This window comes from Photinus pyralis, unplaced genomic scaffold (assembly GCF_008802855.1).
Source record: "Photinus pyralis isolate 1611_PpyrPB1 unplaced genomic scaffold, Ppyr1.3 Ppyr1.4_LG2, whole genome shotgun sequence".
Taxonomy (NCBI): Eukaryota; Metazoa; Arthropoda; class Insecta; order Coleoptera; family Lampyridae; genus Photinus; species Photinus pyralis.
In genome coordinates this window covers 53342992-53367499 of record NW_022170403.1, presented here as the reverse complement: position 1 = coordinate 53367499, position 24508 = coordinate 53342992, and the positions used below count along the sequence as shown (strand labels likewise).

General features: G+C 36.6%; 1 long non-coding RNA gene across 1 annotated transcript in view; it reads right to left on the bottom strand.

Annotated features, from left to right (window-relative positions):
• Positions 1-2580: 2580 nt before the first annotated feature.
• Positions 2581-24508, bottom strand: part of LOC116163496 — a 42294-nt gene continuing 20366 nt past the window's right edge. Inside the window, exon 2 of the long non-coding RNA XR_004143749.1 lies at positions 2581-7505. This is a non-coding gene — a long non-coding RNA (uncharacterized LOC116163496). The remainder of the gene's footprint in view (positions 7506-24508) is intronic.

Below are 24508 nucleotides of genomic sequence, written 5' to 3'. Positions count from 1 at the left end.
GGCTTCTCCTCGGTAAATAAACAATGTAAGAAAATCGCAGGCGGAAACGCAACACTAATGAAGTTACCTGGAGGAAATCTATTTCAACAACAACCCCTCCCTCACTCTAATAATAAGAGCGCGAAGACTAATTAATTAGGTTATCAAAAATTAAAACCACCCGCCGTCTTGCCAAGACAAAAGTTAGTACATTTTATTTATTCCAGAACACAAAACAATATCATAAAATCTAATACAATCGAAAACTTACAAATAAAGAGTAATAATAATAAAAATATAATGAAAGAAATAAGGGCACTTAATTTAGTTAACAATTAACTTACAAATTAAAGTCTAAATTTAATTAAACAGTTGTATGCGTATTACTTAAGATTAATTTTATTAATAAAACGAGAATTAGAACGCTAAAACCTAAAACGGAAAAAAAGCCCTTACATAATTAATCGGGGAGTAGGGGGAGGAGGAAAAAAAACGAGGTTATAATCCGGAAAATTAGATCAAATTTTTTATGAGCTCGCAAACACGTATTAATCACGAGGAGCGGGCCGCGAGCGAGAGGGATAAAAATCACTTGTTGCCGTAAAAATCCCCCAAGTGCCGTCTCGTTTGGGGTTTCGGAATTAACTCTGGACTTGTAAAAAAGTGTTTTTGATTGCGTTAAATGGACTGGTTTTTTTTCTCTCCTCTTTCTCGCGTAATTAAAACTCGCCGGTTTCGCTCAATTAACTCGGAAAAAAAGGGGTGTAAACATGTTTATTAGCGGCGCGTTTCTCTTTTTTTTCGCCCCCCGCTCTAATTGACGCGCGCGGTTAAAAAGTAATTAATTAGACCAATTTCGGGGACGAATCGCGCCGTCTGAACGGAAAAGGCGGCCTCGCGCCGTTTCTGAATTTAAGATTAATGGAATTAAAGATGAGAAAATGAATTATTCATCTAGTGTGCCTTGGAAAACCTACGATAAATGAAGTAGCACTAAAGCAAACAAAAGCTCGACGTTGTTAAAATTACTATCGCGGTTCCTGCTTTAATTAGAGAATGAATTTCAATTAAAATGCGCTTTGAGTTTGTTGCAAGGAAAAGAAACCCAGAATCTCTGTGTTTCTGAGTCGAAACGAACTGTTCACGTGAAACATGTGACGTAAAAATGACTATTACGTAAAAAAGACGTCTTAGGCATATGAGTTCTTAAAATCAAAATCAAAATAAAAACCTATTTTTGTCCTTCAGTCAACTATTCCATTGGCTCAATTGTAAAAAAATACCATCAGAAAGCGATCAGAAAACGCCTGTAACAATGAACTGATTTTCGACTAAAAATTACGTATGAATGATCTACCCTGAGCCGCAATCCGGCACGCTTGATTTTAGCGAAAAAACTAGGTTCTTACATTAATCTTAATGTGACGTAATAATGACGTTCCTATTTGGTTGGGCAATGAAAAACGTCAAACTGACGTCAAAGTGAATATTTATAAATTTGGTGGTAGGCAAGAAACGTAAAAATGGCGTACTAATGACGTATTGAGTCAATTGTGTAAATGGGTCCGAATGTTCCCAATTGTTTTTGACGTACACGCAGACGAACTATTCCATACTCAAATTTAGACCATAAGCATCTTGTGAGCTACGTTCGTCCACTACGCGAAGAAGTCAAACTCAATCGAAGTAAAAATGACGTAAAAATGACGTAAAAATGAGGTAAAATGTCTTAGCACCTATAAGAAGTTGTACTGGATTAATAGTGCGTCTAGTTTGAAATGAAGGCATCAAAATGACGTCCCAGTAATGGTTGACATTTGTGAGAAGTTGTATTGGATTAACATTTAAAATGAAATTAATACCCTATGACAAAGTGAAAAAAAAAATGAAAAGTGGACGAACATACATACATTTTTGATTGGTTCATGAGATCCAAGCTAGTCAGCAATTTACTGATTTAATTATTCTTAAAAACCGACAAACTCGTGACCTAAACGCGATCTTACCAATATTCCTACGCTTTTTGATTGTGTTTTTCCATAATTTGGCGTAAAAAGGACTAGATTTGTGACGTTTAATTGACGTAAATTTACAAAATACAGGATACCGCCCACGGTTACTGATGGCCTGTGACGAATAGTTGACGTAAAAAGTACCAATTCCAGACCATGTGATTCGACAATACCTCTACGGTTTTTGATGTTTGTTTTTCTTTGTAAATAAGATCATACGATTCTACGGTGTATAATAACGAACCAATTAACTGCATTCGGGATAGCTTCAAGGCTCTAATTTTGTGACGAATAATTGACGTAAAAACGATGTCGTTTCGGATTTCTGGCTCGTATTGTTTTCTAACATAAAAAAATTCACTAAGCACAGGACATCTCCAAGACCTTATTTTTGATGAGCAATTGAGATTTGATTAATAGGCGATATTAAAAATGCCTCTGCGAATTTGTGACGGAAAAGTGACGTAATAAAAGCCATAGTATTTTGTTTATGACGAATAATTGACGTAAAGAGGCTTCTGGTGTTTTTGTGACGTTTTATTGACGTAAAAAAAGATTTTAGTAAGAGCATCTTCGCGACGATACTCTCACGTTTTGAAATTTGTTTCAAATACCGGCTCTCCACGAATTAGGTTTCTGACAAACAATTGACTATCCGATATCTAGATTTCTAATTTTTTAGGTTTGTGACGAATAATTGACGTAAAAAGGACCAATTCACTAGATCAGCTTGATATTCTCTCAAGTATTTTGTTTGGATGGCCATTGAATATAAATTTCTCGGTACGAATGCCATAGCCCAACGGTAGCTTTAGACCTTTTCGTAAGTTGGCGACGAAAATGTGACGTGAAAGGGATTCTTTGCGCGGTGTGAGGTCAGTTGAACAGTTTTGAAACGCCACATGCAATAAATTCTGTGCTAGTAACAACAAAATGACGTAAAAATGACCTGAAATTATTCTCATAATTAGAAACGAAACTGACTTCAATTGAAGTTTTCATATTTTTAAACACCGGAATGGTTTTTTGATTAATTTGGGACCAATCAAATGTCTTTTGAAAGCTCTCTTTAGGCTGATGACAAAATTCAGAGCACTTTCCGCGAGCAATTCCCAACATTTATTAGGCTACAAAATGATCAATTTTCCAGATTTTGAAATTATAGCCACACTGAGGTTCTTCTATTTTTTACTACTTCAATTGGATCAATGAGATTCTTTGTAAACATTTTTTTAATGTAGTGCTGAACAGAATAATCTGATTCACACATGCACAAGCTATTGGACTAGTGATGAGAAAATGACGTAAAAATCCGCTTGCTAGATTTTTGTGTTTTTGAAATGATTTTTATATTTATAAACGTGGCAACACTACTTTTTCTATTAGCCTGGGATCCATGAAATTATTTTTGAATAGACTTTTTAGGATAATGACGTAAGAATGACCAGGTTCTGATACTTTTCTAAGTTTGCTTGGAGAGATGTATAACGTGACGTAGGGAATTTTATCGCGAGGCTACTGTACCGATTTTGATAATTAATAATAGTCATTTGGGATGGTGACGAGAAAAAGACTAATGCTACGATCCAATAAAATAATTTTAAAAAAATTCTGAAAATGCAACTGTAACGTAACAGCTTGTTCTGTAAAAAATCGTTTTATCTTACAAATGGCCCTTCTGACGTAAAATGGACTAAATTTTTGCCGTAAAAATCTTTGCTTTTTTCACGTTTTGAATTACTTAACTGATGTTTTTTTCTGTTTAAATTAAAACCGAAGAAATTACGTAAACGTCACTTTTTGGTAGCGATTATGGAACAGATAAGACGAAAAAATGACGTAGAAACAACCAATCCCAAAATTTTTTCTTTCTATTTATCATTGTCTAGTTCTATATTTGGGCCTGATCACCAAAAATGACGTGAATATGACCTGTCCCGTAGGGATTCACAGCTCCTTTCGCATGGATTAAATTGAATTAGTTGATTACTTTTTTAAATTATTCCTAACGGCGAGGTACGCTTTCAAAATTATTGTTGGCTCGAAAAAATGACGTAACAAAGGTCATCATCTTTCTGACGCAGGCTTTCGACGAAAATTTGACGTAGAGGATCAATGTATGCAGACCTGGTGGGACCGTCGACTTTTAACGAACTGGTACAAGCACCTGCACTTTCTTATCCAATTATAAAAATACCTCCAAATAAAACATGACGAAAAAATAACGTTAAAAGTACCAATTCGGAAACTGCTATTTTGATCACAAAAAAAATGACGTAAACGTGACCTGTTCACGGAACATATTCGAATCTCGGCCTTAGCGTAGGGATATACTAGTCCTTTCACAGGGACTAAATTAAATTGTAGTTGCAACTATTTTTGAATCCGAAAAATCACCTCTAACGAATCAATTTTTGTTGTTACTTGTTGCTAGTGAATCAAAACTAATTTATGATCAAAAAAATGACGTATTGCGTTTAAATCGGTTGCCTACGTTTTTTGGCGCTTCTTTCAGACTCTCGACGAAATGGTGACGGAAAAATGACCAATTTGTGTTTGCACACCTGGCGGTGCCGTCGAGAACTAGCTCAGGTTTCTACACAAGGTTTGTACGTTCTTATCTATTTTCAAATAAAAAATATCGTAAAAAGTACCAATTCGGAATTTTTGTTCCTACATTCTTTATTGTCTATTATTATTTACCTAAACTGTTACATTTGGGCGTGATCACAAAAAATGACGTAAATATGACCTGTTTATGGAACATATCCGAATCTCAAGCTGAGCGTAGGGATTCATCGATCCTGATTAAAATTAATTTAGTTGGAACTATTTTTGAATCTAAAAATCATCAATTTTTTTGCTTTAGGGTAATGAAACAAAGCTAGTTGGTGACGAAAATATGACGTAACAAGAGCCACGGTCTTTAATTCTCTTTCAACGCTTTCTGGTGCTTTTTTCATGTTTTCGACGAAAGTTTGACGTAAAAAGAACCAATTTTTGTACGTTCTTATCAATTTAGCTCAAATGAAAATGACGCAGAAATAACGTAAAAAGTACCAATTCGGAGTCTTTGTCATTGTTATCCTTTATTGTCATATTATTCGCCTAAATTGTTTTTTCTACATTTGGGCGTGTTTCAAAAAATGACGTAAATATGACCTGTTTATGGAACATATCGAATCTCAAGCTTAACGAAGGGATTCACCGATACTGATTCAATTAAATATAGTCGCAACTATTTTTGAATCCAGAAATCACCAACGAATCATTTTTTTGTGCTTTAGGTTAATGAAACAAAACCAGTTTGTGACGAAAAAATGACGTAACAAGAACCATTGTCTTTAATTCTGTTTCAACACTTTCTGATGCTTCTTTCAAGTTTTCGACGAACATTTGACGTAAAAAGGACCAATTTGTTAGTACTTGCGCTTGGTTTATCCTTTTATGAGCATCTCCAAATGAAAAATCACGAAAAAATAACGTAAAAGTACCAATTCGGAATCTTTGTCCTTTTTATCTTTTACTGTCTTCTATTGTTAATCTAAACTGCTTTTTCTGCACTTGGGCACGATCACAAAATTGACGTAAATATGACCTGTTTATGGAACATATCCGAATCTCAAGCTTGGCGTGATTCTGATATTTTTGAATCCCGAAATCACCAACGAATAAATTTTTTGTGCTTTACTTTAGTGAAACATAACTAGTTTGTGACGAAAAAATGACGTAACAAGAACCATTGTCTTTAATTCTGTTTCAACGCTTTCTGATGCTTATTTCAGGTTTTCGACGAAAGTTTGACGTAAAAAGGACCAATTTTTCTATCTTCTAATCCCATTTATAAACATAGATCAAATGAAAAATGACGAAAAAATGACGTAACAAGAACCATTGTCTGTAATTCTGTTTCAACGCTTTCTGATGCTTATTTCAGGTTTTCGACGAAAGTTTGACGTAAAAAGGACCAATTTTTCTATCTTCTAATCCCATTTATAAACATAGATCAAATGAAAAATGACGAAAAAATGACGTAACAAGAACCATTGTCTGTAATTCTGTTTCAACGCTTTCTGATGCTTATTTCAGGTTTTCGACGAAAGTTTGACGTAAAAAGGACCAATTTTTCTATCTTCTAATCCCATTTATAAACATAGCTCAAATGAAAAATGACGAAAAAATAACGTGAAAAGTACCAATTTGGAATCTTTGTCCCTTTTATTGTCTATTATTATATACCTAAACTGACTTTTCTATATTTGGTATTGTGAACAAAAAAAATGACGTAAATGTGACAACCAATTCGAATTTTAAGCAAATGAAAAATGACGAAAAAAGAACGTAAAAAGTATTTTTTGTTGTGTTGGTGACATGAACGTCCCAGAGCTTTAAAGTTCGCGCGGAGAGAGTAGTCCGAAACAGCATACGAGGGTGAACCGGCAAGTTCTGTACGAGGTAATGTCGTGAAGTTTGATGACCGGACTGGGAGAGTATACGAGGGTGCACCGGCAAGTTCCGATGTTATTGTACGAGGTGGAGTGATAAAAAAAATGTAAGCTAAACTGGAATGGGTGAGTATACGAGGGATCATCGGCAAGTTCTCCTGCACTGTACGACGCGACCGGTGTCGTCGTTTGGAGCTGAAAAATCTAAGCAGGCAGTTGACTTACAATTTCCAACCCCAAAAACTGAACACGCGCTCGGCGGAGGGGCGCTCGAAAAAGTCGCGACGCGAACGGGTAAGAAAGTCGTATATAACATCGTATAATTATAAACCAAAATTTATGACTTTCAAGTTCCTTCGTTCCAGGGCAATTACATAAACTTAGGAGTTATAACTTTTGACTTGCCGTAAGTATACCTACAAAGGCATGAAATATATTCTTAATGTTCGTGTTAGAAATCACGGCTTTAATTAATGGGGTGTTTTAGTAATTTACATTATGAATTATGCGAAGTCTTCTCGGGGGTCGGAGCATCCTCCGATTGTTTGTTTATGCGGCCGAAGGCGAAAATGATTTTTTTTCTTCCGTGGAAAAAAGGCGGAAAAGTTTTTTTATTGAGGGCGCGTGCAAAAAAATCAGTTTTAAGGTAAATGTACGAGAGAACACAGGAAACTCTTCGAGGGGGCGGCTGAAATCATTGATTTCTTACATCAGGCCACTCCCCCAGCTTCCTAGTTAGCAATCCCTCCTTAAAATATCCCCTTACCCCTATTTTACTTTACTGTAAGGTTTTCAGTAGATTTCCCCTTGTTTGGGTTTCGTTGTAAAGGATTCTACCCCTCTCTCTATCTTAGGTGTATTTTCGATGCGTCGCTTTTTTAAGTTCGCCCTTTCTTTTTGTGCGGGCCCGCTGTCCATCGCCTTGAATGGGGAACGCGTTGTTTGCATTCTGTCCGTAGAAGTGTAAAGCTGTCTATCTTGATCGGTTGTCTTGTCGGTGCATTCTTCCTTTGGCGTGGCCGGCTGCTGATGGATGAGTCCGATTCTGGATTTACATTTTGATGTTGATCTGAAACGAAAATTTCTTTTTAACAAAATTCTCGAGCAATCTCATTTAATATCGTAAAGTACTTGCACCTTTCATTGTAGCGAGCTGGTAAAAATACCGCTTCAGAACAATCGACATTAATATTGTTTCATATTTAAGGGTGGAAGCTTCAAAGTGTCAAATTTGAAAATTCATTCTTCCAACTTTTGATTGAAACACAGATTCATAGCTCTCTTTCTTTACGTATAATTAATTACTCAAACACATTATGGAGTTCTTCGTCAAAAAACTCCTTTTCTTAATTTAGTCTCCAAAGAGTGCAATCTTAATTTGGATAAACACCCTCCACAAAAAGGAATACCCCCCAGCAATCAAAAAAGGTCGATGGCCCTTTCCGGGAAGTTATGTTAAAATTGCCGGGGGTTCAAAACCCTCCAGCAAAGTAGGACCCTTTCTCTATAAATCTCCCCACTCCGTTATGGTGGTATTCTGGAAATTTCAATGTATCTGTCGTGTACTGGGGGGGAGGGGTATTCCATACCCCCCAGACCCCTCGGTAACACTTTCTTACACAACTTGTTCATGTTTCAGGATTCGCATTAAAATTGTTCTGAAAAAGTATGAGGTACTCTTCTTCACACTGTAGGGAACGTAACACCGGGAGGTCGGGAGGGGGGAGGGGATGCAATACCCCCCAGAAATCGAAAAAGTTGATAATCCTTTCCGGAAAGTTATGTTAAAATTGCCGGGGGTTCAAAACCATCCAGCAAAGAAAGACCCTTTCCCTATAAACCTCAGCACTCCGTCATGGTGGTATTCTAGAAATTGCAAGATACTTGTCGTGTACTGGGGGGTATTCCATACCCCCCAGACCCCCCGGTAACGCTTTCTTACACAACTTGTTGAATTGAAAAAGTATGAGGTACTCTTCTTCACACTGTAGAGAACGTAGCGTCTGGAGGGGGAAGGGGATACAATACCCCCCCAGAAATCGAAAAAGTTGATAATCCTTTCCGGAAAGTTATGTTAAAATTGCCGGGGGTTCAAAACCATCCAGCAAAGAAAGACCCTTTCCCTATAAACTTCAGCACTCCGTCATGGTGGTATTCTAGAAAAATTGCAAGATACTTGTCGTGTACTGGGGGGTATTCCATACCTGGGGGGTATTCCATACCCCCCAGACCCCCCGGTAACGCTTTCTGACACAAATTGTTCATGTTTTAGATTTCGCATTAAAATTGCTCTGAAAAAGTATGAGGTACGCTTCTTCACACTGTAGAGAACGTAGCACCGGGAGGTCTGGGGGGGGGGGGGGTTATAATTACAGAAAAACATTATTTAGTCTTCTTCCCAAAACCTTCCAAAGGTGGGGCGAGTTCTAAGGGTGGGAGGGTCGTATCTGAGGTATGGATGGTATTGAAATACCCCCTTGGGAAAAGCACCCTCCCCGCCTATGATCCCAGCAAAACGGAAAAATGGATGCCCATTTCCCTAAAATGATGTTAAAAGTGGTCGTGGTGTTTCTCTGCAAATGGAAGTAGAACTGTATTGTCATCGATTTCTTATTTTGGCTTGGGGCGGGGGGGTATTCCCCAGATCTCCAGGGCTACGTTCTCTGAACCACTTTTACTTTTTAGGAGGAAGATCTAATAATTTGTAACCAGAAGCTACCACGGATGTACTGAAGGTATCTTGTAGAAGAGATCATATGCCGGAGGAGGGGGGGATACCTCTCAGCAATACTTCCCATCAAAAAGTAAAAATAGGTATAGATAGGTATAGTCATGCATTTTTATTTTTTGATGGGAGGTATTAATGGGTGGTGAGCCCCCTCGATAATGCTTTCTTCTACAAGATCACTTCAATACCCTCGTTGTAGTTTCTGTGTACGAATTATCAAATCTTTTTTTCCTAAGAAGTGTTTCGGAAAACGTAGGCCAGGAAGGCTTGGGGTATGGAATATCCCCCCCCCCCCCCTCCCGCAAAATTGATGACCAATTAACGAAAATCATGAACAACGATTTTTCGTAATTTGTATCCGCCATATTGAAACCGCCATTTTATTTTTTTTAATCTAACATCAGATTCTTAATCAGCGCACTCAAAAACGTTCGTTTAAAAACAATTGTTCCTAACTTTTATCCGGCAAAATGGATCCTCCATTCTATGTATTAAAAATTTAAATTCTCAATTATCGCGCCCAAAAACCCCACTAACCGACTTTCATTTAAAAACAAAATTTCGACATTTCTGTCTGCCATATTGGATCCGCCATGTTGGTTTTTGAAAATCTAACACTACAACGAGGGTAGTGAAGGAACTTCGTTAATGAAAGCGTTACCGAGGGGCTCGGCAGAGTATGGAAAACCACCCCATCCTAGACCCCATCAAAACCCCCCCATCGAAAAGTGAAAATGAATAACTATTTCCGGAAAATTGTGTTAAAAGTGGTCCATGGTTTTCTTCTGTAAATGGAAATAGAACTGTAGTGTCATCTATTTTTCTTGGGGGGGGAGGGGGGGATTTTATATCTCCAGACCCCGGGTTCTCTGAAGTAATTCTTAGACGGAAAGGATGTATATAATTCGTACACAGAAACTACGCGAGTACCTTGGAGAAGGGAGCATTGGCAGAAGATGGGGGGGGGGGGGGATATCGGGTGGTCCCAGCAATACCCTCTCCCAACAAAAAAGAAAAGTAGGTGGTGGTCATTTCCGGACAATGATGTTAAAAGTCGTATTTTTTTTTAGAAAATAGTAATAGAACTATAGTGTACTTGGGGGGGGGGGGGGGCTCTTCTATAAAATGGCGTTAGTGTACTTGGGGGGGGAGCTCTTCTATAAAATGGCGTTAATAGATAATTACCGGGGTGGTAGTTGTTCTTAGGGGGAAATAATGTAAACATTCGCACACGGAAACTACCACGACAGTACTGAAGACAACTGTTACGGGGGAGGGGGGGGGGATCAGCAAAAAGAGAAAATTGATTACAATTTCCAGAAAATTATGTTACAAATGGCTGAGGGTGTTTTTCTACAAATCAAATTTAAACATTTTGTTCTACGAACCGCCTACACTCCTTCGTGATATTTTTCTGTGTACGAATTATCAAATTACCTCCCCTTCAGAAGTGTTGCAGAAAGCTTAGCCCTGGGGGTCTGGGAAGCTTTCCATACCCCGCAGCAAAAAAGGAAAAATGGAGAGTAGAAACTTCAAGAATTTGGAGGGCTTAAAATCTATATTTCTTCATTTGAAGTTTTAAAAGAAAATGTAGTTTTGATATTTGCGTATTACAGTTTGAAGAAGGGTGCCGAAAATGCAGTCTTGTTCTTTGGAGCGGTCCTGCTATTGGAGAAGGAGGCTTCAAATATGGTCTAGAAGCTTGATATGTAGATTTTGACTTTTAACGAATCGTGATAAAATCTCTTAAATCTCAGTTTGACAGAAGACTGTCAGAGATGTTTCAAGAGGCTTTCTAAGAGTATTCCAGAAACCTCGCAAGAATTACCCAAAAACCACCTAACCTATACTGTTCAAGGTTTTTTTTTAAAGAAGCTCAGTTCAAAGGTCTCCGAATAAATTTTTATGAGAGGATGAAGGTATACAAAACCTTAGATCAGAAGCCATCTAGCAACCTCGTGCAACCCCTCCCAAGATTCCATAAAATGTTCAATCCCGTGCGTGGAAAACCGATTAGTCTTAAAAATGACCTTTTCGTCATAAATTGGTCATTTTTCCGTGTTTGATTCGATTAGATGCCAAGTCCTCCTATTGCGTTTAGGGAATTAGCAGCGAACAAACAGCTGTTTATGTTATCTGAAATAATACCAAGCCATTTCTGGCATGCCGGCACGATTTTTCCAGACCCGTGGGGCATTTACGAGCGCATGTATACGTAATAAACCTAATACGGATTGCATCCATCATTGAGGTTATGAATAAGTAAAACTCGCGTAAAACTTGGAAACTCCACTTGTATACTCAAATTTTAATTAGTTTTGAGCTCAGTTTAAGTTGATGTCGAACAAACTTTGCTAATATTAAAACGGAAATTAAAAGATAAGAAAATAACGAGCTTAGTACGTCGGAAACCACGCCGTTAAGGGCCGCTCTCTCTCTCTCCCGTCGAAAGTTTTTGACGCCCCGAAACATCGTCGATCGCTGCATAATTTACCTTGCTCCTTTAAGACTCGGGGCGAAAAAAAAATTGTACAACGTAACGCAATTCCGCCCCGAGCCCGCGGAGAACGGCGGCGGTTTTCGAGGGGGAGCCGAAAAAAAACGTCCTCTTTCTTTGCGCGAAAGAAAAGCTCGCGTCGTTCTCCTTATTTTAATGTTTGATCCCTCGTTTCCAACTTGGCCAACCCCGCTTTAAAATAACCCTCTTACATTTCGTGAATCACGCTGGCGAAGGCACTTTCGACGTCTCTCCATAAGGTTCGTATTAGCCTGTGTTATTTCTAAAGCTTAACACAAACATCCCTCTAGAAAATTCGACCCTCATGTAAGTATATGCCTTAGATTTTATTTAAGATATTCACCCTTATTTGTAGTTGCGTATAAGGTTCATTTTTGTGCGATTTTTGCGGCAAAATGGCGCTGTATTTAATGTAGGGAAAGTAATTCTAATTTTAGTTCCTGAACGTAGATTTCAGATTTTAGCTCTGTTTAAGTTTAAGGAGGATTTTATGCTTTCGTAATTGGCCCCAGAGTTGAAAGTTAAAACATTTATCATCGCCCTTATTGCGCGTCTCCTTACGCCCCCGATAACGCCGAAATTTATTGCGCTTCGAGCGGAATCGTTCGCCTTTTTTTTTCGGAGGACGCGAAAAAATTACGCGCCGAAGATCGTCGGATGAGGATGGGGTAGGTCGAACTGCACGTCGTTGCATCGAAAAGATGCTCGTCTTGCGGGATGCAATCGGTAAAAGGACCTAACTAATATCCTCTAAAAGTTACAAATTCAAATTCGAAAATATGATTTCTATGTTGCAAAATTCAATTTGGAAATTGAAATTAGGATTAGCTTGAAATACACTTTTGAAGCTGAAAACTACAAAAAAAACGCTTTCCTTTAATGTTTTAGTGTAATTCAAGTCAATACGATCGAAAACTATTATTACCTACGTACTTTTGCTTAAATTATTAATTTTTCATAATTGCTTTCCATACAATTCACTTTTGAAGCCGAATTGGTTTGAATAGCTCAAGATATTTTTTTAAAATTCAATTCGAGGGTACTGTTTCAGAATTAATTTTTCTCCTCAGATGAGTTTGTGCGAATTTGTAATTTGTTTCTTAATTTCAAGTCTACAATTATTTTCATTCCATACGCTTTTAATACAGACCCTCTAGGAAATCCTTACAGATATTCTTTATGGAAACGCTTTTAGATTTCTTGACTTTTGAAGTAGTAGCCCAATCTTCGAACTGTTTGAAATTATGGATTCTACAGGCCACATTCTATAAGAAAATTATTTTTCCGGATCGATCTGAGACAATTTTTTTAGGGGCTCAAAAAAAGGCAGTGTATAACCTTCCTTTTTTACCAAAAATCGACTACACCAAAATTTCTCGAGAAAACACTGTTTCTATTAATTTGGGTGCGTAGAATCCAAATCAATTTGTACTTTTTCGATCAGAGTTCTCAATCAAAAGTTATAGACTAGAAACCATTTTCGAAAAAAAATTCAAAGGGCTGTAACCTTTGAACTAGTAGCCCAATCTTGGAACTGGAAATTATGGATTCTACAGGCCACATTCTATAAGAAAATTTTTTTTCCGGATCAATCTGAGACAATTTTTTTTAGGGGCTCAAAAAAAGGCAGTGTATAACCTTCCTTTTTTACCAAAAATCGACTACACCAAAATTTCTCGGGAAAACACTTTTACTTATTAATTTGGGTGCGTAGAATCCAAATCAATTCGTACTTTTTCGATCAGACTTCTCAATCAAAAGTTATACTAGACTAGAAACCAATTTCGAAAAAAATTCAAAGGGCTGTAACTTTTGAACTAGTAGCCCAATCTTGGAACTGTTTGAAATTATGGATTCTACAGGCCACATTCTATAAGAAAATTTTTTTCCGGGTCGATCTGAGACAATTTTTTTTCGGGCCTCAAAAAAAGGCAGTGTATAACCTTCCTTTTTTACCAAAAATCGACTACACCAAAATTTCTCGGGAAAACACTTTTTCTTATTAATTTGGGTGCGTAGAATCCAAATCAATTCGTACTTTTTCGATCAGACTTCTCAATCAAAAGTTATAGACTAGAAACCAATTTCGAAAAAAATTCAAAGGGCTGTAACTTTTGAACTAGTAGCCCAATCTTGGAACTGTTTGAAATTATGGATTCTACAGGCCACATTCTATAAGAAAATTTTTTTCCGGGTCGATCTGAGACAATTTTTTTTCGGGGCTCAAAAAAAGGCAGTGTATAACCTTCCTTTTTTACCAAAAATCGACTACACCAAAATTTCTCGGGAAAACACTTTTTCTTATTAATTTGGGTGCGTAGATCCAAATCAATTCGTACTTTTTCGATCAGACTTCTCAATCAAAAGTTATAGACTAGAAACCAATTTCGAAAGAAAATTCAAAAGGCTGTAACTTTTGAACTAGTAGCCCAATCTTGGAACTGTTTGAAATTATGGATTCTACAGGCCACATTCTATAAGAAAATTTTTTTCCGGGTCGATCTGAGACAATTTTTTTTTCGGGGCTCAAAAAAAGGCAGTGTATAACCTTCCTTTTTTACCAAAAATCGACTGCACCAAAATTTCTCGGGAAAACACTTTTTCTTATTAATTTTGGTGCGTAGAATCCAAAACAATTCGTACTTTTTCGATCAGACTTCTCAATCAAAAGTTATAGACTAGAAACCAATTTCGAAAGAAAATTCAAAGGGCTGTAACTTTTGAACTAGTAGCCCAATCTTGGAACTGTTTGAAATTATGGATTCTACAGGCCACATTCTATAAGAAAATTTTTTTCCGGGTCGATCTGAGACAATTTTTTTTTCGGGCCTCAAAAAAAGGCAGTGTATAACCTTCCTTTTTTACCAAAAATCGACTGCACCAAAATTTCTCGGGAAAACACTTTTTCTTATTAATTTGGGTGCGTAGAATTCAAATCAATTTGTACTTTTTCGATCAGACTTCTCAATCAAAAGTTATAGACTAGAAACCAATTTCGAAAAAAAATTCAAAGGGCTGTAACTTTTGAACTAGTAGCCCAATCTTGGAACTGTTTGAAATTATGGATTCTACAGGCCACATTCTATAAGAAAATTTTTTTTCCGGGTCGATCTGAGACAATTTTTTTCTTCGGGGCTCAAAAAAAGGCAGTGTATAACCTTCCTTTTTTACCAAAAATCGACTACACCAAAATTTCTCGGGAAAACACTTTTTCTTATTAATTTGGGTGCGTAGAATCCAAATCAATTCGTACTTTTTCGATCAGACTTCTCAATCAAAAGTTATAGACTAGAAACCAATTTCGAAAAAAATTCAAAGGGCTGTAACTTTTGAACTAGTAGCCCAATCTTGGAACTGTTTGAAATTATGGATTCTACAGGCCACATTCTATAAGAAAATTTTTTTCCGGGTCGATCTGAGACATTTTTTTTTAGGGGCTCAAAAAAAGGCAGTGTATAACCTTCCTTTTTTACCAAAAATCGACTACACCAAAATTTCTCGAGAAAACACTTTCTCTATTAATTTGGGTGCGTAGAATCCAAATCAATTTGTACTTTTTCGATCAGACTTCTCAATCAAAAGTTAAAGACTAGAAAACAATTTCGAAAGAAAATTCAAAGGGCTGTAACTTTTGAACTAGTAGGCTGGGGGGTATTCCAGAACCTCCCCCCCTCTCGATATGGCGACATTCTGAAGTTTTTTTAAAAAAATGTGTAGGTTCTTTGTGTTTGGAAATTCGTGAAAGGCGTTTAGAGGAATTTTTGGGAAGACATCTTCGTATGATTCCTGGATGACGTCTCCTCGAGGATGCTTTGGGGGGTTATTGAAGGTATCAGATTTCACTTTCCTGCTCCTGAATTTTAACGTTGAAGCGCTACAATGGCAAACGCTTTTCCTTAAACCTCCCAAGGCGTCGAAAAAGAGTCGCAAATGCGAAAAACTCGAAACGAAAGCAATCGTCCCCCCCATCCACGAGGAAACATGTTGAGAAAATTGCCGCTTCACGCACAGATGTGCTTGATTGAACGTCGACGTTTCTCTTTAAGAAAGCTCCAGCCCCCTCCCCATTTCGCGTTTTCAATCCAACGAAACCCCGACGAGATTACAAAGTATGCCGTGAACGAAATTAGATATTATTTTGGAGGTTAATTGCGTCTTCTTGTTTTCCGAGCTCTCCAGTTACCATAGCGAGTCGATTTTCGGCCGCTGTACGTCGCCGGAACGTAAAAGAAACGACGTCGCGTGAAAATTGAAATGGTAGAGCGTGCGAAAGTATGCAATAGAAGTAAATTAATGTTTCGCGTTTCGAGTTGGAAGTAAAAGCCCTACGAGAATAATAGTAGGTAGTCACTTGACGTTATCAGGTTTGTAGAATTGCTAGCGCACGTCTTCCAATTTAAATACCTTAGGGAATTCTAGTTCTGATAAGGTGGTACAACGTGCACGAATATGAGCAAATAAAATATATTACTACGACTAGTTTCTAGGAATAGGAATTCCTATTTTACGTTTAACGTTTTATGATAAGGATTTATCGGTTTTTTGCCCGACGTGGGGGAGGGACTTGGTATAGGGAAAGCGAAGGCACCGCCATGGTTTCTTCTTAGTTAAAACAAAGACGAATTGGGTACATTACTAAATTAATCTTTGAAACAAAGCTCTCCTCCTTGAGCTTTATTCATCAAAGCCAACTCATTTATTTAGTTACTTCCCTTTTAGTAAATTCTAGTCGTTAGCTCGCGCCTTTCTACTTCGTAGCTATAATTTATAAAGGAATTGGTGGAACTTATAAAGCATAATGATGGAATTGCAAATTTTGCTACTTATTGTTCCGTTTGTTTGAATTGCGCGCATAATGGGGAGAGAACAATTACACATTAACGTATTGTCAATAATTACGTTTAAAAAATCGTTCGTACGTGTGTCTCTATACCACTAATTAGGAACGTATTCAATTCGACGCGGAATTTTAGACGTATATTCGACCTATTTTCGACGTTATCGAAAAGGTTTAAGATTGAAAACCGAAGACTGAAGAAGAAACAGTAAAGACAGAGAATCAAAAACAAACAAGTAAAAAGGTTTTCGCCCTAAGGCGAGTAACTTCAGCGTATTTTTAATAAAGAAAAGGGGAAGAGAAGACGAGGAAGAAGTAAGGAAACAGTTAGAAGCCGAACTAGAACAATTACAAAAAAAAAAACCACAACAAAGGCAGAAGAGAAAGAAAAAACAGGAGAAAAACCCGAAAACATGGAGAAAATTAAAAACATGATGATAACCCTTAACAAGAGTATGATAGAAACGAGAAATGACGTCAGAAAAGAAATAACGGAAATGAGAGAAGTTTTAAAAAGGAAATGCAGGAACTGAAGAGGCAAAATCAAGAAAAGGAAGAAAAATGGAACAAAGAAAAACGAGAACTAGAGGAGAGAATAGACAAACTAGAATGGAAACTGGAAAAAGAGGAATGGATGAAGAAAAAAAATAACGTTATAATTAAAGGAGAAGGAGCAAATAATATTAAGGAAACCGACGCAATAAATTGCCTAAAAAATGAATTAAAAATAAATATTTCTACTACAGAAGCCCGTACAATACAAAATAGAGAACGAAAAATAGGGATTCTAATAAAATGTACAAATTGGGAGGAGAAAAAATGGAATCATGAGGAACAGATAAGCCCTAAGAGATAACAAGTCAAAAAGTAATCGTAAACGATTTACATAAAGCGCATTTCCACTTGCATTCTTTTCCCATTTGAAAGATGCAACTTCTGTTAAAATCGTTAAAATCCGGCCACAAATATGAAAGATAGCGTTGCACATGGGCAATCCATTTTTGACGTGCTATTTCAATTTCAGTTTATGAGACGAATTTCATTCCAATGCTTTTCTAAATAAGAAAGTTGGAACTGCGCATGCGCAAACCTAAATTTTAAAACTAATGTTAGATTTTCCTTTGTTCCAAGCGCCTAAGTATCAAATTTACTTAAATGGTTCCATAGATAAAAAAGTTGGCACTGAGCATGCGCAAAATAAAATTTTGAAACTGGCGCTAGATTTTCCTTTCTTCCAAGTGCCTATGTATCAAATTTCATTCAAATACTTTTATAAGTAAAAAAGTTTGCAATTCGGTTTATAAATGGTCGAGATGCGAAAAGGGCACTGTGAATTCGATTCAACTTTTGGCATTGCGTATTATATGGCTAAAGCTATGCCCATATTGAATTTCATGCAATTCAGTTCATAACTAACGGAGATTTAAAAGCGATCGAACATTTCTAAACAAAGTTATCGTTCACACGGACAGATAGATGGACAGACAGACAAAGGAACAGACGGAGAGACCAACCGGCAGGCGACAGATAGCAATGCAAAATTGTAAGCGATCTCTAGGATCGTTAATAAACGGCAAAAGTGTAAAATTATGGAACATGTAAAAAACGGTTTTTTGTTTTTTTTTACAATAACTTTTTTTGTAAGCGGTACAAAAAAAATTCCTTCCTTGGTACAAGACTCGACACCATAACGAACCAAATAGCGAAAAAAGTAGAACAATAGCTCTTAAGATAAAGAACTAGTAGCGTCGCAAAACGAGCGGACGGACGGACGGGCGGACAAAGTGGCCACAATAGCGCATTTTTTTTTTATTTTTGTGGAAATGCGCTAAAAAGGTATACAGTGTGTCCCAAATCGGGTGGGATTGCATGGGTAACTTTGTTACTATTAAAGATAGAGAATTGGTTAAATGGGCAATGTTTTGCAGTTTTGGATGCTTATTTAAAATTTCCTTATGGAAATTCAAAATGTCGCATAGGTTCGACGTAAATTCAAAAAAACTAAAATTGGTCATTTCCTTAATGTCTTATATCATCGAAAGTATAAGAGATATAAAAAAAAGTTTTATATAAAAGTTACTGTCTTTGATACGCTTAATTTAGAATTGATGTCAAAAAAAAATTCAAGATGGCCACTTTTGAGGAACATTTACCAACTTCCTAAAGTTAAATGGGCGCCATATAGGATTTTTAGATTACTTGATAGATTTTTAAATTCTCTTTTCAACGAGCTATTATAACATAAGATTGAAAATAAGATACCAGTTATATTAACGGTTTTTGTATTTTAATCAAGTAGTCTATGACGAAAAAAAAACAAAACAAAATCTATTCGAGGCAACAAAACAATGAAAATAATTACACCAGATGTTTAAAATACTGGCCATTATTAGTGAAACACACTTCAAGACAGTTTAGTTTAGGCAACGTGTTGCCATTGATGATTATTATTATTATTGTAGTGGTAGCTACTTCCACTTTACTTTTATTTTTTAATTAAGTACTTACTTTTATAATTTAATGTACTGTACATAATTCGTGAATTGTGACCTGAGCAGCCAGTTTGTTGGTAGGTAGCATAAACTAACCCTTCCTTCGAAATATACGTTGTCGAGAAAAATCCTTTAAGGAAGTTTATTGGAGAATTTGTAAATAATGGTGAGCAGTTAAAGATCCATCGTAGATTACCGATCCAATTACATGACTTCCCATTATGCCATAACATTAATTTAAAAAAATATTACTATTTCGGCGTGAAACTACAACATGTAGGTTTTCCTGTGACGAGTAGTGTTCATAATGTCGATAATACACTTCGCAGTTACAAAAATAAGATTTATCTGTCCATATACTCGGACTGGTAAAACTGTTAGTTTCAATATTCTTGCGGATAAACCACCTACAAAATGTGACCTGGGACAATGCATCAATGGTAATACATTGTGTAAAATAAAGCAAAGTGTCTTGAAATGTCTTTAACTGGATAATGGCATGACTTTTTTCGAGGAGATAGTTTGTAGTTATACCACCATTTGTAGGTATGTAAGTATGGATAATAAGTCAATAAGTGATGTTATAAAAATCAAATTTTTCTAGACCACTTATATAAAATTTTGGAGGGAGTTGTAATACCCAAACCCCCCTCTCATGAGTGCGTCCCTGATTTTTTTAAACATCTGATGTAATTATTTTCATTGTTTTGTTGCCTCGAATAGATTTTGTTTTGTTTTTTTTTAATTCATCACAGCCTACTTGATTAAAATATAAAAACCGTTGATATAACTGGTATCTTATTTTCAATCTTATGTTATGATGGCTCGTTGAAAAGAGAATTAAAAAATCTATCAAGTAATCTAAAAATCCCATATGGCGCCTATTTAACTTTAGGAAGTTGGTAAATGTTCCTCAAAAGTAGCCATCTTGAATTTTTTTTTGACATCAATTCTAAATTAAACGTATCAAAGACAGTAACTTTTATATAAAACTTTTTTTTATATCTCTTATACTTTCGATGATATAAGACATTCAAGGAAATGACCAATTTTAGTTTTTTTGAATTTACGTCGAACCTATGCGACATTTTGAATTTCCAAAAGGAAATTTTAAATAAGCATTTAAAACTGCAAAACATTGCCCATTTAAGCAATTCTCTATCCTTAATAATAACAAAGTTACCCATGCAATCCCACCGGATCTGGGACACACTGTATATCGATAACGACATGACGTTTACAGAAAGAGAAGTGCAAATTAGATCCGAGAAAGGATGGAGGAAGAAAAAGAAAAAGGGAATACAACAAAAATGGGATATATGAAACTCATGATAAATGATATATGGTTAAAGTGGGACGAATCACACAAACAATTAACAAAGGAACAACAGGTGACAACAAAACAAACAAAAAAAGGAAGAAAAAAAGAAAAAAGAAAACATGGCAAAAAAGGGAAACATCAAAATTCGATTCTGGAACGTGGCGGGAATCAGCAACAAGGATGCAGAATTTTGGGAGTACGTGAAAACTGATGATGTAATCGGCACGACAGAAGTATGGGGAGAAGAAAAATATTGGGAAAATTGGGAGAAAAAACTACCAAAAGATTTTGAGTGGGAATATCAATACGCCAGAAGGGAAAACAAGAAAGGAAGGGCCAAAGGAGGAATATTAACAGGTCTAAGAAAAGCGATAAAAACTGAAAAAACAATGCGGAAACACGAAAATGGAATACAAGATAGAAAAATGATACTAAAAGATGTACGATGGAGAGTGTTAACATTATACAATCACATGAATATGAAAAGGATCATGGAAGAGCTGAACAACATAATAGAAGAATCGGAAGATGATGTTATAATAATAGGAGGGGATCTAAACGCGCGGATAGGCAAGGAAGGGTCATGGATCGCTCGTACAGTAGAAGAAGAAGAAGATAACAAAAGAAAATCAAAAGATAACGTGACAAATAAAGAAGGGAAAGAATTGATTAACTTCGCAACGGAAACGTGAAAGGAGGCGAAGAGGGAGAATATGTATAAATGTAAATATAAATGAAAAAGGGAAAGAACACTTAAAAAATTTTCAAGTAGACCAAAGGATAGAATCCGATCACCAACCAATATCCACAACGATGAAAGGCGGTGCTCACACACAATACAGAAGACAAACAAAAGAAATTACATAAACGGGACAAATCTGGACAGAACAAATAATAGAAAAATACAGAAAACATCTAAAGCAGATAAAATTCAAAGAAACTGATTGTGATGCTGCACTAGAAGAAATCAAAAAGGCAATAACTAAAGCGGTGACAGAAAAAACATCAAAAATAAACAACTGAACACCGGGAAGAAGCAAGTGGTGGGACACAGAATGTAAAGAGAAAAAACAAGTTACAAAAAAAAAACCTAATGGATTGGAAAATAGGAAAAGACACAGGCGAAGCGTACAGAACAGAACAAAAAAAGGATATAAGAGAAATACAAGGCATCAAAAACAAAAATGAAGTGTGGAAATTTAGAAACAAAGGGAGGAAAATAAAGAAGGAATACCGTACGACATTGGAGAAGAAGAAGCGAAAACCTACTTTATGCAAAGTTTAAACGGACAGATAAGCTTCAGAGGGAAAAAAAACAAAAAGAAAAAGTGAAGAGGAGGATGAAGAAATAGGGGAAGAAGACATGGAAGCAGAAATAGCAAAGATGAAAAAAAGAAAGCTCCTGGACCAGACCAAATAACAAATGAGATGATAATACATGCACCGGAAAACGTGAGCCAGCAAATCAGAAAATGATTAACAGGGTATGGAGAGGAGGAGGCTTTCCAGAAAGTTGGAAAGAAGGAGAAATATACCCAATATACAAAAAAGGAAACAAAGATGACATCAAAAACTATAGGAGAATCACACTCCTAAACTCACATAGGTACAAACTTTACGCTAAAATACTAAACAACCGCTTAAATGAAGAAGTAGAGGACAAAGAAATACTAGATGAAACACAAATGGGCTTTTGAAAGGGGAGGGGGACGATAGACAACATATACATAATAAATCACGCAGTACAACAAGAACTGGAAAAGAAATCAGGTAAAGTTTACGCCCTATTCGTAGATCTAAAAGCAGCATTCGATAATCTAGACAGGAACCAATTATATAAGAGCTTGGAAAAGAAAAATATCGACAGCAACACAATAGAATGGTTTAAAGAAATCTATAGAGAAACAAAGAGTAAAGTTAAAGTCAATAACAAACACACAGACTGTTTTTGGACGGAAAATGGAGTCCGGCAAGGATGTCCCCTAAGTGCAACCCTTTTCAACGTTTATGTGGCAGACCTGGAAGAAGCATTAAGAAAATGGCAAGCAGGAGGAATAAAAATTGGAGGACTCAAGATATGGTCATGAACATACGCGGATGACATGGTGCTCCTTGCAACAAAGCAATCAGAAATGTAGAAAGGTACGCAAGAAGAAAGAAATTCATAATAAAGACAGAAAAATCAAAAATAATGGTTTTTACAAAAGGAAGAAAGAAGGACGAGACATCGTGGAAAATCCAAGGAAGAGAAATAGAAGAAGTTTCGGGATTTAAATACCTTGGGTACACACTAATGAAAAACGGAGTGCTCATATAAGACAAGTAAAGAAAAAAGCAAATGGATTAATACCGCAGATATGGAGCATAGCAGAAAGAAAATTCATGCACTTTCTGAAGCTTGAACGGTTTGTGAAAGAATGTTATCGGGGAGTTTGGAGAATGTGGAATACTCCTCAGTAGACTGAGATTATGATACGGAGAAGAGATTCTCACAATCCTTCACCAGCAACTATCATAAGAGTACTGAAACCTAAATAGTTTTTGAAAGAAAGTGTTGCCGGGGGGGGGGGGGGTCTGGGGGGTATTCTTTAACAGAACAACGATGATGTCGAACTGAATGGTATCGAGTTTAAAATTTAGAACTGTAAAAGTTCTAATTCTTTTCCGTTAAATACGAATATCGTCTTATGAGTCAATTTAAAAGTGCCCACGAGCGTATGGCTTGGTGTGCATGTACGAAAAATATCCCTTTGGGCATCCAAGTGTGTGTGCGGAATAATGTATTTTACTAAACAAAAACGTCTGTGGCTCAGTGTACAAATACGGAAAATTTTCCTTTGGACACCCCAACCAGTACGCCGGAAAGGATTGTGACCATGTGGCATATGGGATACGGAATAAGTGCGTAACTAGGCCCATAAGGTTGTTAACGAATTTTTCCAGCAAAGTGACTTTATCACCGCCAGATGTATAACCACAGCGGACGAACCTGAAAAAATAATACTTGGCTTTTCAAAGTTTTTAAAACGTGTAGACCCTTTGGATATTTTTTTAAACGTAACAAGAATCATCTAGACATTTTACGTTTAACTTTCAAAAACGTCGGAAATGTGGAAGAAATTTGGAAATGTCTCAGAAATCTTGCCAAGTGCAGGAAAATTTGAGAATGTCTCTAAAACGATTACAGAATTTTGGAAATGCTTCAAAAAATGTGTGGGTTATCGATTAATAGGCCACGGCGAGAGCAAGTCGAGCTATTACCCATCACGTATTGAAGGGAGGTGAGGTGGCGCAGCCGCCGAAATTGAGATTACAGGCAATCGCATATTAAGGCGAGAGGATGTGGAATGAAATTCTAGCGGTTAAATTTAATTTGAGCTTTATGTCTTCATTAAAGTCTTCAAGGGCATTAAAGGTCATCATAAACATTTAAAGACTAATGAGTTTTCAAAAGCCCACATCGGTTTTAAAATGTTCAATGAAACATTTTCAAAGGGCTCGTCTATCAGAGAAAGAGGAGAATATCACGGACATAAAGGTCTCTCGTCGACTGTTTGAGACCATTTGAAATTCTTGGATGCTTCTAACAGGGGGTTCATAGATTCTAAAAACCCTTAAAGGTTCAAGACAAGGTTGTTAAACCAAGTAAGGCGTTAAAGGCTTGCTAAAAAGCCTTGAGAAACTTGTGAAAAAGTGAAATAAATGCAATCTTGTAATAGGTTCTTTGGAGGCTCTCATCATCTTAAAGCTTAAAGGGTTTTAAGGATTGTAACAGTCTGCATGAGGTTTTTAATACACCCTTTGGGAAGATTTGGACGATATTTAGAAATACTTTCCAAATTATGGTTCATAAAAGCCCCACACGAATATATAGATGGTAGTCTATGAGGTTAGAGGAGAGATCTCCAGGGCATCACAAGCTTCTGCGACTTATAAAGGCGCAAAAGGTGTGTAGGGCTCTCATGGGCGCGAACACTTTAAACAAGTATAAATTGTGCACAACTCTTGTGCAGATAAAGCGCATTTTTTAACCGAAATAGCTTTTGTTTTTGACATCACCAATGGATATACTTCTCGCAGACGTCTCAATCGCCCTTTGTGACTTTGTGAGTACCATCTTCCGACAATCCGTTCTTGAAGTATAAGGGAATATACCCGATCACGATAAGAGGTCGA